This window comes from Chiloscyllium punctatum, chromosome 9, assembly GCF_047496795.1.
Source record: "Chiloscyllium punctatum isolate Juve2018m chromosome 9, sChiPun1.3, whole genome shotgun sequence".
NCBI lineage: Eukaryota > Metazoa > Chordata > Chondrichthyes > Orectolobiformes > Hemiscylliidae > Chiloscyllium > Chiloscyllium punctatum.
Window position 1 is genome coordinate 60,055,037 of NC_092747.1, and position 15,700 is coordinate 60,070,736.

The 15,700-nt window shown below is 39.5% G+C and overlaps 1 protein-coding gene across 1 annotated transcript in view; it reads left to right on the forward strand.

Annotated features, from left to right (window-relative positions):
* Positions 1-1,356: 1,356 nt before the first annotated feature.
* aff3 (AF4/FMR2 family, member 3) overlaps positions 1,357-15,700 on the forward strand; it is a 152,704-nt gene continuing 138,360 nt past the window's right edge. Inside the window, exon 1 of the mRNA XM_072577637.1 lies at positions 1,357-1,425. The gene's annotated coding sequence lies outside the window, so the exon portion shown is untranslated. The remainder of the gene's footprint in view (positions 1,426-15,700) is intronic.

The window sequence follows — 15,700 nt, forward strand, 5'->3', positions numbered from 1 at the left end:
ACTAACATCTTGTCAGGTGCAACAACATTTCAAAATTTGGTCTTTTTGTCTGTTCAAGTTTTCCTTAGTTGTTCAGCCTCCTTCAAACATTTCTCATTTTCTTTTGGAGATTTGAGACATGGATTTGGACCATTATTTCTGAGCTTTGGCTTATTACCTTTAATAATACAAGTGGACTCCTTACTTAAAGTTATATATTATTTTCAAAGTACTAAATACTGTAGACTCGTTAGTACCATCTCTAATGGCAAATAGTAACAAAGGAATTCATCAAATGTTCATTTGGAAAAATGACTACCAACGAAGATGACTAAGATCTGAAGGACATTGTTCTAACCTGGATTTGTGGCAGATAAAGAGCAAACCAACCAGAGAGAAAAACTCAGACAAGAGTTCTTTGTTAAACCATCCTTTGCCATCATATTTATGCAAGAACAGCTTCAGTTCTAAATCCTGCTATGGATGGGACTCCATGTGCAGTAACTGACTGGTAGCTGTGGCAATTTATTTTTTTTAATTCTAAATACCTCAGTCTCTCGCTTTGTTATCTAGAACAGCAGGCTGCACTTGCTTCAATATTGGAAAAATCTAAGGACTAACAGGTTTCTGGAGCTATCTCGCCACCTTTAATTCGAGATCGGTGCGCACTCTAGCCATTTATTGGCCATTCTTTCAGATATTGCAGTTCATGCCTTTTCCATGTGGGGTTTAGGCCTGGAAATTATCCTGCTGTCAGGATTCCATTCCAGAGAAAATGATCCAACCTATAATTTTAAGCCTCTAGTGAGTTTTTTCTGCCTGCAAGCTTCTGACTCAGAGGCAGAAGCATCACCAACCAAGCCAAGCTGACATTTGTAGAAAATGTGCTGCATCTGATAAAGAATGTCTTTGCTTTTTACTGTCAAATATATGTGAAATTTCCAGGATAATTACATAGTTCCCGCTGTAAGAAATTGGTAGTGCTGGCTCATATTCAAATATCTATCACACATTTGATAACTGTGTCTTCAGTCATTGCAAAAACAAAAGGTCTCAGTTGCTAATTGTTGTGTTATCATTTTGCTATTTTAGTATGGTACAAGCACCAGCATTGTAATATAATTCTTTTGATGTCAGCCGGTATTGTAATAGGATGACCTGTGAGAAGTTTTAATTTTAACTCCTCCTTCTCCCCAACTCCCTCACCCGCCTGACAGAAAGCAGGAAGTGGGCAGTTAAATCCTGATGGCCTTGGCTGATTGCAATGTTAAATTGCAGATTGCATGAATTTCCACTCCAAGCCATCAGAGTCTTATTTAAGTTTGCAGATTGCTCTCTGGTGGTGTCACTGAGAATTCTTTTGCACTTTTAACCTGAGCAATCTTGGTTTCCCCAACAAACCAAACGCTCCAGGAACATCAGTCAGGACCAGACGAAGCTCACAAAGTAAGTTTTTAATGTTTTTAGTAACTATATGGTCTGGAGGAACATTGTAATTGAATTTTCTACAGTCCTACTGCTGTTGTAGAATGCTAGTAAACCCAATTTAACACATGCCTTAGAAACTGCAAATCCTTCTCAATGCATTCTTTTCATATTAATTCCTTTGCCCTTCACAAACATGCTTTCACAAACCTTGTTTTATTGCTATACAATTGCAGTCATTTGTAGAGATACAAAAACAGATTTAGCCTTTCAGATTGATAACCTTTCTTCAAAGCAGGAGAAATTTGAAAACAAGAATAAGTAGTTTAATTTGAGGCTTTGCTAAACACAAACCAGTGGAACCAGTGAGCATGGGAATTTGGGTGAGGTAAGTGCCAGAATGGAGAGTTTAGGCTGATTGCAGGTTTATTGTGGGAGGGTAGATTGTGGGAGGTCAGTCAAAACCATGTTGGGATGATGAATCTAAAGATAGAAAAGACACTGATAAGAGTTTCTCAGGAGCAGGTAGGTGAGGCTGGTTTAGTTTGGGATTATGTTTACCATGAACTAGTTAGACTGCAGGGTCTGTTTCCCTGCAGTATGACTATGATTCTGACTCTGTGTGTAGAATTGAGACAGAGATATGGATGTGGGTTGAAGGCTTATCTTGCAATCAGATATAACAACAAGTTTCAGCTTCATACAATGGCCAGCAAGAAGAACAGGGTTGGTGGCTAGGAATGTAACTTCATTTTAAGAGCTGAAATTCTGGTTTAAATAGGTGGGCTATTGAAATTACTTGCATAAAGTTGGTGGGCTGCTCATCAGTAATATTGATATAAGGTCCATCAATTAAAATAAACAATGTAACACTTTTCTGAAGAGAAGTGAATTAATGGATATGTAGATGAATGTATGAGGTAAGCTTTGGTGTGATTGTGACCGCAGTAGTTATGTGTTAGTACGATGCCAGAAGATTGACAGAAAGCAGGCAGCTCTACAGCCTCGCTATTGTGTATAGATTGGAAATATAGTTTGTGTAAATGTAATCAAGAAATCTGGCCTGAACTTGAATAAAGAAAACACACTCCTTCATTTTCTCCAAGCACTATATAGCATGGAGCACCGCAAAATGCCTCATTCTGGTCAACTTCGTGGTGTGTCTTCCATGCAGGCACTGAAACCACACCTTGGACATTTCAGTGATTTGCTCATGATTCACCTGGTAGCTATTTGTCCCTTGCTGTCGCATTCCTGCACCTCATCGATGAGATTCTTCACAGGTATTATGAGCCCAATTTGAGAGAAAGTTTTGTTTTGCTTTTTAAAAGTCAGTGCTTAAGTCTGCTTCCTAGAACACAAAACTTTGGACGGTTGGGCACTGGAGTAGGAAACAGTCATGAAAACTAAGGAATCTGCTAATGGACATCTCCTTGTTGTTGCATACCAGCTGCCCATTGATAGAAGAACATTTCTTGTGGAATATAAATACTCCTGGTGTTTATGGGGGTGCTTGGCTCAGCTTATTTGTGTAATCAACGACACTCCACATTTGAGGAAATCCAACCAGAGAAGCAAATTTAGATGCCCATTTATTTTGGGTATTTGTAGGGAAATTCATTGCAACTCTGAGCCCTAGCAAACATCATCTGCTTTTACGTGCAGTGGACTTGAAACTCTTGCTATGTCTTCTGTAGTATCCTGGAACAAAAGCATTCAGGGCTGAGGTAACTTTCACAGTGACTAGTAATACATGTATTCCAGGTGCAGTAGGAAGCAGGTCTTCTTCTAGGAGGCTGCTGATGTCTATTGTCAACTTAACTGACAATCTCAGCATGCATAAATACTGCTCTTTCAAGAGACCAAGGAAGGAGAACTTTGTCATGTACATCCTGTACACAGGCAGTGCCTTGTGTAGCATTACACCACTCCTGTGCACCTCCTTATCCCACATTAGCACACGAGTGGCAGGTGATTGTCTTCCTCTGTTGATGAGGAGTCTAATGTATACAACATACTTTTCATCCTACTTAGTTTGAAAAGCTCCAGAGTTTTGAAACAGTTATAGTGAAACAAGAATTCTCTGCCAAAGACTTGTCAGAGGGAACCGAGTTGTGATAAGCGAACTTTTGTTTATCTGGGGCACTGACAACTTTAACTATCCACATGAATTGCAGCTTACTCTTGCCTTTGTTCCTCTGGAGACATTCAGAAACCATGGGAAACCCATTCTGGTTATGTTACATTTTACGGCTAGTGAAATTGAATGTAAAAAGACCTAACTGATGTTTCAGAAGGATTTTAATTAGAAGTGATAACTACCCACTTCCCAAGACTAATCAAGGTTTTGACTGCAGTGAGAAAGTTACTGATACTATCCATTAAAACCTTAAAGTGTATAGGTTTCAACAGTGTTGCAGTGATGTTTTGTAAGATTAAAAGAATTTAACAGCTGGAACTATTTTTTAAAATATCTTGCATTTGCTCCTTTTAATTTACTGTCTAGCTCCACATTTTCAAATGCGATCCAAGTATTGCCAATTAAAATTTCACAGAATGTAATTGGTGTGCTGTCCAAAATAATTGCCAAGATGGTTGTTCTTCTAAATTTCTGTAAAACAGAAATCCAAATTTTTTATAATAAGTGGACCAGAACCAACATTAGAAAAAGGTGCTTTAGTTTATTTAACTGGAGCAAAGTATTTACATGTGATAAATTAATACTCTTCTGTTTTTATCATTTGACTCTTAAAGTTATGCATCAGAGAAAGATCAGTGGAACATATAATTCAATGCTAATGTTAATTTATTAAACACATGCACAATAAATTGGGCTCATACCTCATGTTGGACACTATTAGAGTCAATCATAGGTTAGCAATTTGCGCAGCAGCACCACTGGGGAGATAGTGGCTATTGTCAGAATGACACCAACATTCATTCGTCGAGTCAGAGTCACATAGCATGGAAAAAAGACTTTCAGTCCAACTCATCCATGCTGACCAGGTTTCCCAAACTAAACAAGTCCCACTTGCCTGTGTTTGGGCTATATCTCCATTTCCTATTCATGTATCTGTCCAAATGTCTTTTAAATGTTGTAACTGTGCCTCTACCACTTCCTCTGCTATTTCATTCCAAACACGCACCACTCTGTGTATGAAAAGGTTCCCCTCTCACTTTAAACCTGTGCCCTCTAGTTTTGAATTCCCCTACCCTACAGAAAAGAGCTTTGTTATTCACCTTTTCTTGGAAGTACTTCAAAGTCCCCTCGGCCAGGTGTGACGTCCCCTCAGCCTGGCAATCTCCCAGTGGCCTAGCATGGCAGTCTCTCAGCCTGTTGTGGTGGTCCTCTGGTGGTATGTGGCAGTCTTAACCTGGCATGGCCTCAGCATGGAATTCTAGTCTCGAGATGATTCTAGAGTGATCTGCCAGCCCCTTGAAGCCTGGCGCAGTCTGGAGTCAAGGCCCAATCCAGACTGGAAGCTAGGGGCCAGCATGGACAGGCTTAGAAGACCATTGTTCTGAATTATTTTTGCTCCATTTCATAATTTATTCCTAAAATTTGCAATGCTGGACTTCTTATTTCTCTATTTTTCTAAGAGATATAACTGAAGAAGCTGTAGCTAGGGACCTTTGCACCTATAAGCAGCGACCTGTACATGTTTCACAAACTCATTTGAGTACATGTGACAATAAAGCTAATGCTAATTCTAATCTATTGCCTTCCATGATTTTATAAATCTAAGGTCACCCCCTCAACCTCCTACACTCCAAAGGACAAAAGGTCCACCCTATCCAGTCTCTCCTTATAACACAAACCGTCCTGTCTCGGTAACATCCTTTTAAATCTTTCCTGAATTCTTTCCAATTTAATAACATCCTTTCTATAGCAGGGTGACCAGACTGTATGCAATGTCCTGTACAGCCACAACGTGACATCCCAACTCCTATGGTCAGTGATCTGACCAATGAAGGTGAGCATTCCAAACACTTTTTTTACCACCTTGTTCAGGTGTCCATGTACCTGAAGCCCCAGGTCTCTCTGTTTCACAAAACTTCCCAAAGCCCTACCATTCACAATGCTAGTAGTGCTACCCTGGTTAGCCTTCCAAAATGCAATACCTCGCATTTATCCAAATTAAACTCCATCTGCTACTCTTTGGCCCATTGGCCCAAGTGGTCAAGGTCCCATTGTACCCTTTGATAAACTCCTTCTCTGACCAAGTAAACCACCAATTATGGCGTCATCTGCAAACTTACTAACCATGATTCCTAAATTCCCATCCAAATCATTTATATAAATGACAAACAACAGTGAACCCAGCACCGATCCTTGTGCATCTTGGAATGTTTATCAATCATACTTGATTGTCTTGTAACCATGGGCCAGATTTTATACGCATGCTGTTCTTTTTTTTAAGCAGGGAGCAGGGGTGGGGGGAGCTTATAAAATGTGCCAGGTGACTAACCCACAGCCTTCACACCCACTCCTGACCTGGCCATGTAATATGGTAAATGGGTGTGAGCCAAAAATGGCTGCAGGTCAACTCTGCTCTGGAATGATGGAATCATATGCAAAAACCAAAAGGGATCATGCAGGTTAATATTTGATACACTGACAGCAGTTATTGATTCTTTCATTCTGCACAGTCTAGTATACCATCGACATTTAAACCGCCACAGCAAACCAAAGGGTGGCTATTGAGAGATGAGGGCTATCCTTCAACAAGATTCATGTCTCCAGGGGCTAAAGCCCATATATACATAATATAGTATTTAATGGACCATGGCAGTTTTGTTTGACAGCCGGAGAACTGATGAGCCAACATTGCTACTCTCAGGAAAAGGTACTCTCATGGTCTCACACCTCCATTGGTCAAAATAAAGTTGAAATCTGTAAAGTGTAGCAGTGTTGTCAAATGTACAGTTATGACACTATTTAGTTCAATATCAGAAAATTGTTAGCTAGTTCTCTTCAGTTAACAAACAAAATGTTCTCAAGTAAAGATGCAAAAATTATTAACTAATGTCTAGACAATTCTACTCTTCTTGGAAGCTAACACAGACAACTTCACACACGAAAACCATAAAACTGTATGGAATGTTATCTTAAAAGTACTTTGGCCAAGTGGTTGGTTAATTCCAGAGAGAAGGGTTATTCACAGATTAATGATAAATTATTATTTGAGACAAAGTCATTTTGCATACATAAACTGTTGGCACTGGTCTTTCTGGACCAGTTGCGCTGGCTAATCTTTTTCTATGGACCATAAGACCATCAGATGTAGGAGCAGAATTAGGCCATTTGGCCTATCGAGTTTGTTCCACCATTTGATCATTGCTGATATTTTCCAACCTATTCTCGTGCCTTCACCCCATAATGTTTGATCCCCTTACTGTCAAGGACCAATCTATCTGTTTTAACTCAACTTAATAACATGGCCTCTACAACCTTCTGGGTTCCACAGATTCACCACACTCTGGCTGAAGAAATTTCTGCTCACTTAGGTTCTAAAGGGTCAGCCCTTGACTGTGAAGCTGTACCTAGTTTCCTAGTCTCTCCCACAAGTGGAAGCATCTTCTCCACATCTATCTATCCAGTCCTCTCAGTTTTAATCAGATGCTCTGTCATCCTTTTAAACTTCACCAAGTACAGATCCAGAATCCTCAAATACTCCTCAAATGATAAGCTCTTCATACCCAGGATCATTCTTGTGAATGTTCTCTGGATGCCTTCCATGGCCACACATCCTTCCTTAGATAATGGGTCCAAAACTGCACACAACTTTCCAAATACAGTCTGACCAGAGCCTTGTACAGCCTCAGCAGTACATCCCTGCTTTTATAATCTTGCTGTATCAAAGTGAATGCTAACATCGTATTTACCTTCCTAACCGCCAACTGAATCTGCACATTAACCTTAACAGAATCCTAAACAAGGACTCCTACTTTGCACTTCAGACATTTGAAGCTTTTTCCATTTAGAAAATATTCCATGCTTCTATTCTTCCTACCATAGTGCATAACCTCATACTTTCTCACATTATATTCCATCTGCCACTTCTTTGGCCACCCTTCTAGCCTGTCCAATTCCTTCTGCAGCCTCCACACTTTCTCAACACTGTCTGTCCCTCCATCTTTATGTCATCTGCAAACTTAGCAACAATGGCTTCAGTTCCTTTGTCCAAAATGTTAATGCATAACGTGAATAGTTGCGGTCCCAAAACTGGCCCATGGAACTATTTTAGTCACTGGCTTCATTCCTAAAAAAGATCCATTTGTCTCCAGTCTCGTACTTCTGTTAGTCAGCCAATCCTCTATCTATATCAGTACCTTGATCCTAACACTATCTTACTGAGCAGCTTCCTGTGTAGTCCTTTGTGAAAGATCTTCTGGAAATCCAAACAGATCATATCCACTCGTTCTCCTTTGTCAAACTTGCTCATTACATCACCAAAGAATTCTAAGTGATTTGTTAGGCAGGACCGCCTCTTCTTGAAGCCATTCTGACTCAGCCCTGTTTTACCATGCACATCCAAATACTCCATAATGTCATCCACCTTAAGGGATTCTAAAATCTTACCAATGACCAAGGTCAGGCTAACCAGCCTAAAGTTTACCACCTTCTGCCTCCCTCCCTTCTTAAACAGGGATGTTACCCATTGTCCATTTTCCAGTCTGGAACCCTTTCTGATTCTAGTAATTCCTGAAACATCAGCACCAATGCCAGCATAATCTCCTCAGCTATGTCATCTAAAACTCTGGAGTGTAGTCTATCTGCTCTGGGTGATTTATCCACCTTCAGACCTTTCAGCTTCCCAGCATCTTCTTTTTAGTGATGGCTACTACAATCATCTCTGCTCCCTGACTCTCCTGAAATTCTGGTATACTACTCACGTCTTGCACAGTGAAGACTGATGCAAAGTATCTTTTCAGTTCCTTCGCTATTTCTTTGCTCCCCATTACTGCTTCTCCAGCCTCATTTCCCAGTTGTCCAATCTCTACTCTTGGCTCTCTCTTACCTTCTATATACTAAAAAAAACTCTTGCAGTCTTGTTTTACATTACTAGTTAGCTTACCCTTATATTTGATCTTTTAGCCCCTTATTGCTTTTTATAGTTATACTCCGCTGTCTTTAAAGGCTTCCCAATCTTTTTGCTTCCTGCTAATCTTCACCATGCTTTTTCTTTTGCTTTTATGCTGTTCCTGACTTCCCTTGTCAGCCATGGTTGCCTCATCCTCCCCTTATTATGTTTCTTCTTCCTTGGGATGAATTTCTACTGTGCTTCTCAAATTACCCCCAGAAATTCCTGCCATTGTAGCTCCACTGTCTTCCCTTCCAATCACCTCTGGCCAGCTCCTCCCTCATGTTTTTGCAGTTACCTTTACTCAATTGTAACATTGTTATGTCTGATTCCAGCTTCTCGTTCTTAAACTGTATGGTGAATTCTATCATATCATGGTCACTGTCCCCTAGGGGTTCCTCCACGTTAAGCTCCCTAATCAACTATCCCTTATTATACATCACCAAATCCAGAGTTGCCTGATGGGGTCTACCATAAGCTGCTCCAAAAGAAAAAAACATCTCGTAGATATTCCACAAATTCCTTTTCTTGGGATCTGCTACCAACCTGACTTTCCTAGTCCATCTCCATATTGAAATCCCCCATAATTATTGTAATAGTGTTTTTCTTCCCTGCCTTTGACATTTATTGATTTATTTTCTGCCCCTCATCCTGACTACATATTTGAGGCCTGTACATAACTCCCATCAGGGTCTTTTCTTCCCTTGGCAGTTCTCAATTCAATCCACATAGACTTGGCTCCTTCCAACCTTATACTGCTTCTTGCCGAAGATTTAATTTCCTTTCTTACTAACAAGACAACCCTGCCCCCCCTCTGCCTGTCCTTTCAACAGAATATGTATCCTTGGATATTTAGTTTTCAGCCCTGATTCTCTTGCAGTAATACCTTTGTGAGACAGTGAGATAAATTTTGAATCCTCTTTATGAACCTTCAAAGAATGATGAAGAGGCCTTCATAATGATAGGAGAAAGAAAGAGAGATGGGTATGGTGTCAGAGATAGTGTAAGGTGGATTGCAGAAGGTCACTGACCTTCTTTCTGCACTGCAGCCCCCATCCTCTGCACCCTTGAGGAGGCAATCTCTGGCAGCAATCTCTGACTAGGTGTGGTCATGCAGTTTCCTCTGATGGTGCTCTGGGAAGAAGATGGCCCTTCTCTACACTCTTGACCAGAGTCACCAGGTTTTTGTTGGAGAATGCAGTGCCAACTTCCCCTTCTCAGCCATCTCTCCTTAGTCCCCAATAATGAGCAGGACTGCTGGCAGATGCTTTCAAAAATGGTATGGACACAAGGGATGCTTGTGGGGAGAGAGAGGGGGAATATCTGGTGACCGTTGAGTTGATCCAGGAATGGCATGTGCTAAGATGGGGTGGAAATTAGACATGTAATATTCCATAGGTTGGCAATGGCAATTAATGTGGTGAGTTTGGAAAGATATGGATAGATAATTCACCCAGCTGCCCCGAGTGAGTCACTACACCAAATCAGATGCGACTTTCAATTAGATAAAAAAAAGATTCAGCCTGAGCTTCTTGTGTGTTGTTGGAACTGCAGTCTTCCAGGTAACTGGGAGTATTCCTTCACGCTGTTGACTTGTGACTTGTAAGTAGTGGATAAGCTCTGGGGCGTCAGAAAGTGAATTACTTGCTGAAGGATCGCTAGCGTCTGGATTGCTCTTGTTATCATAATATTTTTATGGCTGGTCCAATTCAAAGGGCATTTTCTCATTGGAGATGGTCATTACCTTGTATTGGTGTGTTGTAAATATTACATGACAGTTGTCAGCTCAGACTTGATATTGTCCAGGTCTTGCTGCTTTTGAACATGGACTAGTGGTACAACTGGCAGCAAGTGGAATTTGAAGCTACATTCACTGACCTTTGCCACAGTATGAGGTTCTTACAAAACTTTATCTGGTCCTTGGAGCTTGACTCCTGACATTAATCTCCACAGTTATTAGCCCCTTTTAAGTATGCCAACAGGGATGCAAATAGAAAACATCTCTTCGACTGGTCTTGTCCTCCACCACAATCTTCAGGGCAGTATCCAAAAATTTGGGGGTCCATGCCATCGCACATTGTTCCATTCTTCACTCTTCCCCAGTTTATACTCATTTCCTGCATAATTGCCAGCACTTCTTCCAATTCCAATGCACCTCCCATTTCAAAAGGTGTGGACCAACTTTAAGCATTCCAACTCACATTAACTGGTACTAGTAAGTCACCTTTTTAGTTTCCTTGCTCAATGAACAGCACAGTTAGTGCTAGCTGCACACAGTAATATTCAAATAAGCATGCAGTAGGCAGTTGGTGTGCTCATTGCATTACATTGAATGGATCTGGATTAGTCATGCATCATGATCCCAGTACATATTTTTGGGGGCTATCCAGCTGAACCTCCTTTATATCTTTTTTTTAAAATGATGTTTTAATTGTATAGCATAAAGCTGAGGTATTCACATCCACTTAATTTACATTTATAAAATTATGGAATTTGTGCAAAAAAGAGAGATTGTCTTCACATATGATCTTATATGACAATGTAAACATTTTGCAATCAAAATAAATTCATACTGTCTGTCACTGCACATCGTTCATAATTTGTAATTTTTCATGGAAATTAATTTGTTTTTTAAGGTATGTACAATGTAAGAAAATCATCAAATGTTGCAAACTTTGATAAAAGCAACGGAATGCAATGGCCCTTCTCCACACTCTTGACCAGAGTCTCCAGGTTTTTGTTGGAGAATGCAGTGCAAATACATGAAAATACATCTGGACGTGGAAATTCTCATTGCAAGTTGTTAATTGAAAACTGCAAAAATGTTGCATTTTGAAAGAGTTAAGCGGTTTTAGCTTATTTTACAAGAACAAAAAATACTGGAAACACATGGTAAAAATACAGGGAAGCGTACTGGTTATAATCTCCCATCTCACATTATCTCTAACATAGGTTCACAAGCAGAATGTTAGCTATTTATATTTACTGACATGTATTTCCAACATTTGTTTTAGATTTCCAGAATTTGAATTTTAAAAAAATATATTATTTGTAAGTAGGTTTATTTGTAAGATAAAGAATCCTTGCGCCAGTTCTGAAATAGAAAAAAAATGTTTTCTGGTCTAATGTAGCAATGGTATTAAATAAAACGATTTGCTTGGCTGGCTACATTTTAAATTGACACCCCATTTCCAAGTACAAGATGCAGCCTTTATCCACTTTTACTTCTCTCTGCTTCCCAAAGGCTTTCTGTGCTTTGCATAGTAATTAGCTCCTTTTATTATCACTGATGTGCTGCTCCTGGCTGTTTCCTCAGCTGTCATTGTGTTCCTTTCATCTGCTGATGTTGAAATCTCTTTATAAAAGTGGTGGTAAGGGACTGTGATACTTATTCTGATCTACTGTGTGACAGAAATAGCGGTGAGGGGCAAGAAATCAAAGGACTAAAGGAAATCATACCCACCATTTTTGGAATGAGGACAAAACTTGTCAGCACTTCCTTGATGGTACAGTTAAACAGTGAGGTGAGATTGTTCATCCAGTTTTTAATGAGTATAATTCTGTAAGCATATAATTGATATAATTTTCAAAAATAAACACAGAATTGAAAGACTATTTGTTGAATTAAATTGCATTTAATCTGTCGAACAAATTTTAAACACAGCCCTCTGATTGCTATTAAAAAAATTTGACCACAACCCATCTGAACTCAATTCATAGGATTATGCAGCATATTTTGAATCCTTAGCAGTGCAAAATTAATGAAAATTGAATTCAACAAATCTTTATGTTGCTTGTGAATGTAACTTACAATACTTTACATTACCTTTTAAAGCTGGATGTCGTCATAGTGTCAGAGACAGTGTAAATACATACATTTGTTGCTATTGCTACAAAAAAATTTAAAGGGAACTGGAAGCAGTAGTTGCATCATATAGAACAGACAGGTAGCCCAATATCTGTAGTAAAATGTTGAACAGGTAACCCAGTATCAGCAGTAATTTGTGCTATCATCTGTGGATAGCTTTACTGCTTCTTGGCTGGCATGAATTTTAATGGACAGTTTCCAACTCAAAGCACAGGAACAACAGCAGATTCACCCGGCTGCTCAAAGTTTTACCTCACTTAGGGTATCATTAATGATCATGAAGGCAAAGTCTGTGCCATCTTTACAACTGAAGATTCAAATTTGCAGCTGGAAATGCAAATAGTGGATTTTAATGAAAAAAAAGTGCAATAAAAGTTTCCAGTTAATACTAGTCATTATAAATCCATTAAAATTGCACCAATTTACTAACCAAACAGCAAGTTGGAACATGTGAGTCTCTGGCTTAAGTACTATTGCAATCCTTGTGTAGCTATTTTTCCTGGTATCTGATCTAATCTCTTTCTGTCTTTCTCTTCACTCCTGCTTCTTCCTAATATTTTTTGCCTTTGTCCAATGTTCTCTCTTTTTCTTCCCTTTCCTTTTGGATGGAAAGTTTTAAATGGGATATTACAGGTAGGAGTATATAATGTCCTCTGGTGAGAAACTAAGCCCCCATTGGCTGTATATGCACAAAGCTTCAGCGGTTGACACCTGCAGCAATCCACTTCCTTCTCCTTTCCATCTCCAATCACTAAGTTTCACAGCAATGTTTCACTTTCATCATCTATCCCATGCTTCACCTTCCCATTCTCTCTTCACTTCCTATCAACCTTCAATTCAACACTACTCTTACCTCATCTCTTCCACTTTGTATTCATCATTTGTATTCTTAATTTGCCTTCCTCCATTGTACCTCCTTCACTTGTAATCATTCATTGATTCCTCTATTCCTATTCATTTTACTAATGACAGGCTGAGATCAGAGGCTTCCAAATCCTCAACCAATTTCTGATCTCCCTCATCCATTCCTACCCTTCCTTGTTGAGGCTTTGAGTGCTTTCAAATTGTAATTTTAAAAAAACGCAACATTAGGGTGTGGATAATGCTACTGAATTTTGTGAACATTTTCAGGATTTCTGTCCACTGTGCTTTTGGCTCAATCCTGTTTTAACTGCGGTTCTACTTTACAATGGCGAAGCAATAATTTCTGGTCCATTCCTAGGATTTGTAGCATTGCTGGTCAGCTCAAATTTTTGAACATCTTCTTGCAGACAAATTTAATCCCTGTAAATTTGGAATGGCATAAAGTGCGTATGTGCCATGATTTCACCAAGGGTAATGCATAGGTAATTAAAAGGATGGCATATTGACAGAAGCAGCTGATGCTGAAAGAAGTGCTTTATTCTGGTGCGGAGTTTTGAGTAGGGTTTAATCTGTACTTGGACAGAGTTAGCCCTATCACAAAGGTTATTACACTCAATAATTAACAGTCCATACAGATATTGTATAGACTTTAGCGATGGGGACTGTTCTGGTGCAGTAGTGGTGTCCCTGAGCCAGTAGGCTTAGGTTCAAGTCCCAACTCTTCCAGAAGTGTGTAATAACATCTCTAAATGGGTTGATTAGGAAATATCTAGATGATCTGGTGAAAAGAATATACTTTACCAAATATTTCCTTTTCAGAAGCCATGACATTTCTATTCACCATAACAGCTAAATATAATGTTGTGGTTTCTTGTTGTGGGTCTGCCAACACCTTGATTTAAAAATGTTATCCTTGCACTCAAACTGAAGGAGGTGGTGATGTAATGGTGAGTGTCACTGGACTAATGATCCATAAGCCCCAGCCTAATGTTCGGGGGACATGGGTTTGAATCCCACCATGGCAGTTGGTGAAATTTAATTTCAATAAAGTCTGTAATAAAAAGCTAATCTAATGGCAACCATGTGACCATTGTTGTTTGCTGTTTAAAACAAAAAGTTTGGTTCGCTAATGTCCTTTAGGGAGGAAAGTCTACCATTCTTACCTGGTTTGGCCTACATGTAATTCCAGACAATGTGGTTTACTCTTAATCCTTGTTCAAGGGTAAGGAAGGATCATATTGCTTGACCTCCCTAAAGGAAATTTGGTGCATCGCCAATCAATAGTCAACAAGGCTGACCCACAACAACATTACACTGTATCTTAGGCAGGTAAGAGTCAGACTTCTGACTCTCAAGAACTGCCAGATTGATCAGCTGCACTTAATATGAGTTTGCCTCCAACAGGCAATGCTCATGCTGTCCCTTGTCACATTAAATATCATGGTATTGATATTTTATTACAGCTAACTTCATGTACAAACTTTACATTGCTCAGCCATTTCAGTGTCAGGACTAATGTTAAGTTAATGGGTTACAGCAAAGGAGCATGCTTCCAATGGAGTGTCATGCTTCAAGTGATCCCAAGAAGTTGGAGTATGAGATCTTTATACACTCACCACAAATGCTATGATGTGGTGATGACATCATGAGCAGCTCACCTAAATGTAAACTACCAAACTGATTGTGAGTCATAACGCAACAGCTCTAGCAGTGCTAGCAACACCAGAACTTATCCATGGACACTGCTGCATCTGCAAGGAAGACCTCTGAAGAAGAATGATAGATTCCATATGAAGGTAAATCCTGTGATTTTAAGGCAGGAAGGTATCAGGGAGCATTGGGAGAAGGATCAAGTCAGGGAATGGGGAGGTGGAGTTTGAAGACCAGGCAGTAAAGATGTGGAAGTTACACCTTTGGAGGAGGATGCCTCTTGTGGACAGGACACCCTAAAAGATGCAGTTCCCTTCCTTCTTGCCTTCTTCCGTAAAGCTATTTAAGAAATGATTTTCTGAAAATTGTCTACCTGCTGATGCTATTTCATTTATGACATGGACATGTATTATTCAGGTCATTTAGCTTATTAAAAAGTTTGATTGCTCACTAATTATATAATTTGCCATTTTCAGTGCTCACTTACCTGATGATGGGAATAGGGTCAGAGATGAGTGCGATAGTGGTGAGTTAGCCACCCATCATATTTCATGTGCCCAATGCCAGAAATGCGGTGTAAAGCAGTTAATATGTGATAGAATTAACCAACACCTCTGCCCATTAGGTTATAAAGTACTGTTGCTGGGAGGAGCAAACTGGTTCTCATTCTGCTCCAGTTCAGTGATAAGCCTATGTAGCTGATAGCTTGCACATCTATTCTTTGATCTAACCTGAAGTCTTACAGAGGAATCTCAGTAACTTAGATGTAATGTAACTAGCAACTATAAGCTAAGTAATAAATCTATTTTGTTTCTCAAGACTGAGCTCA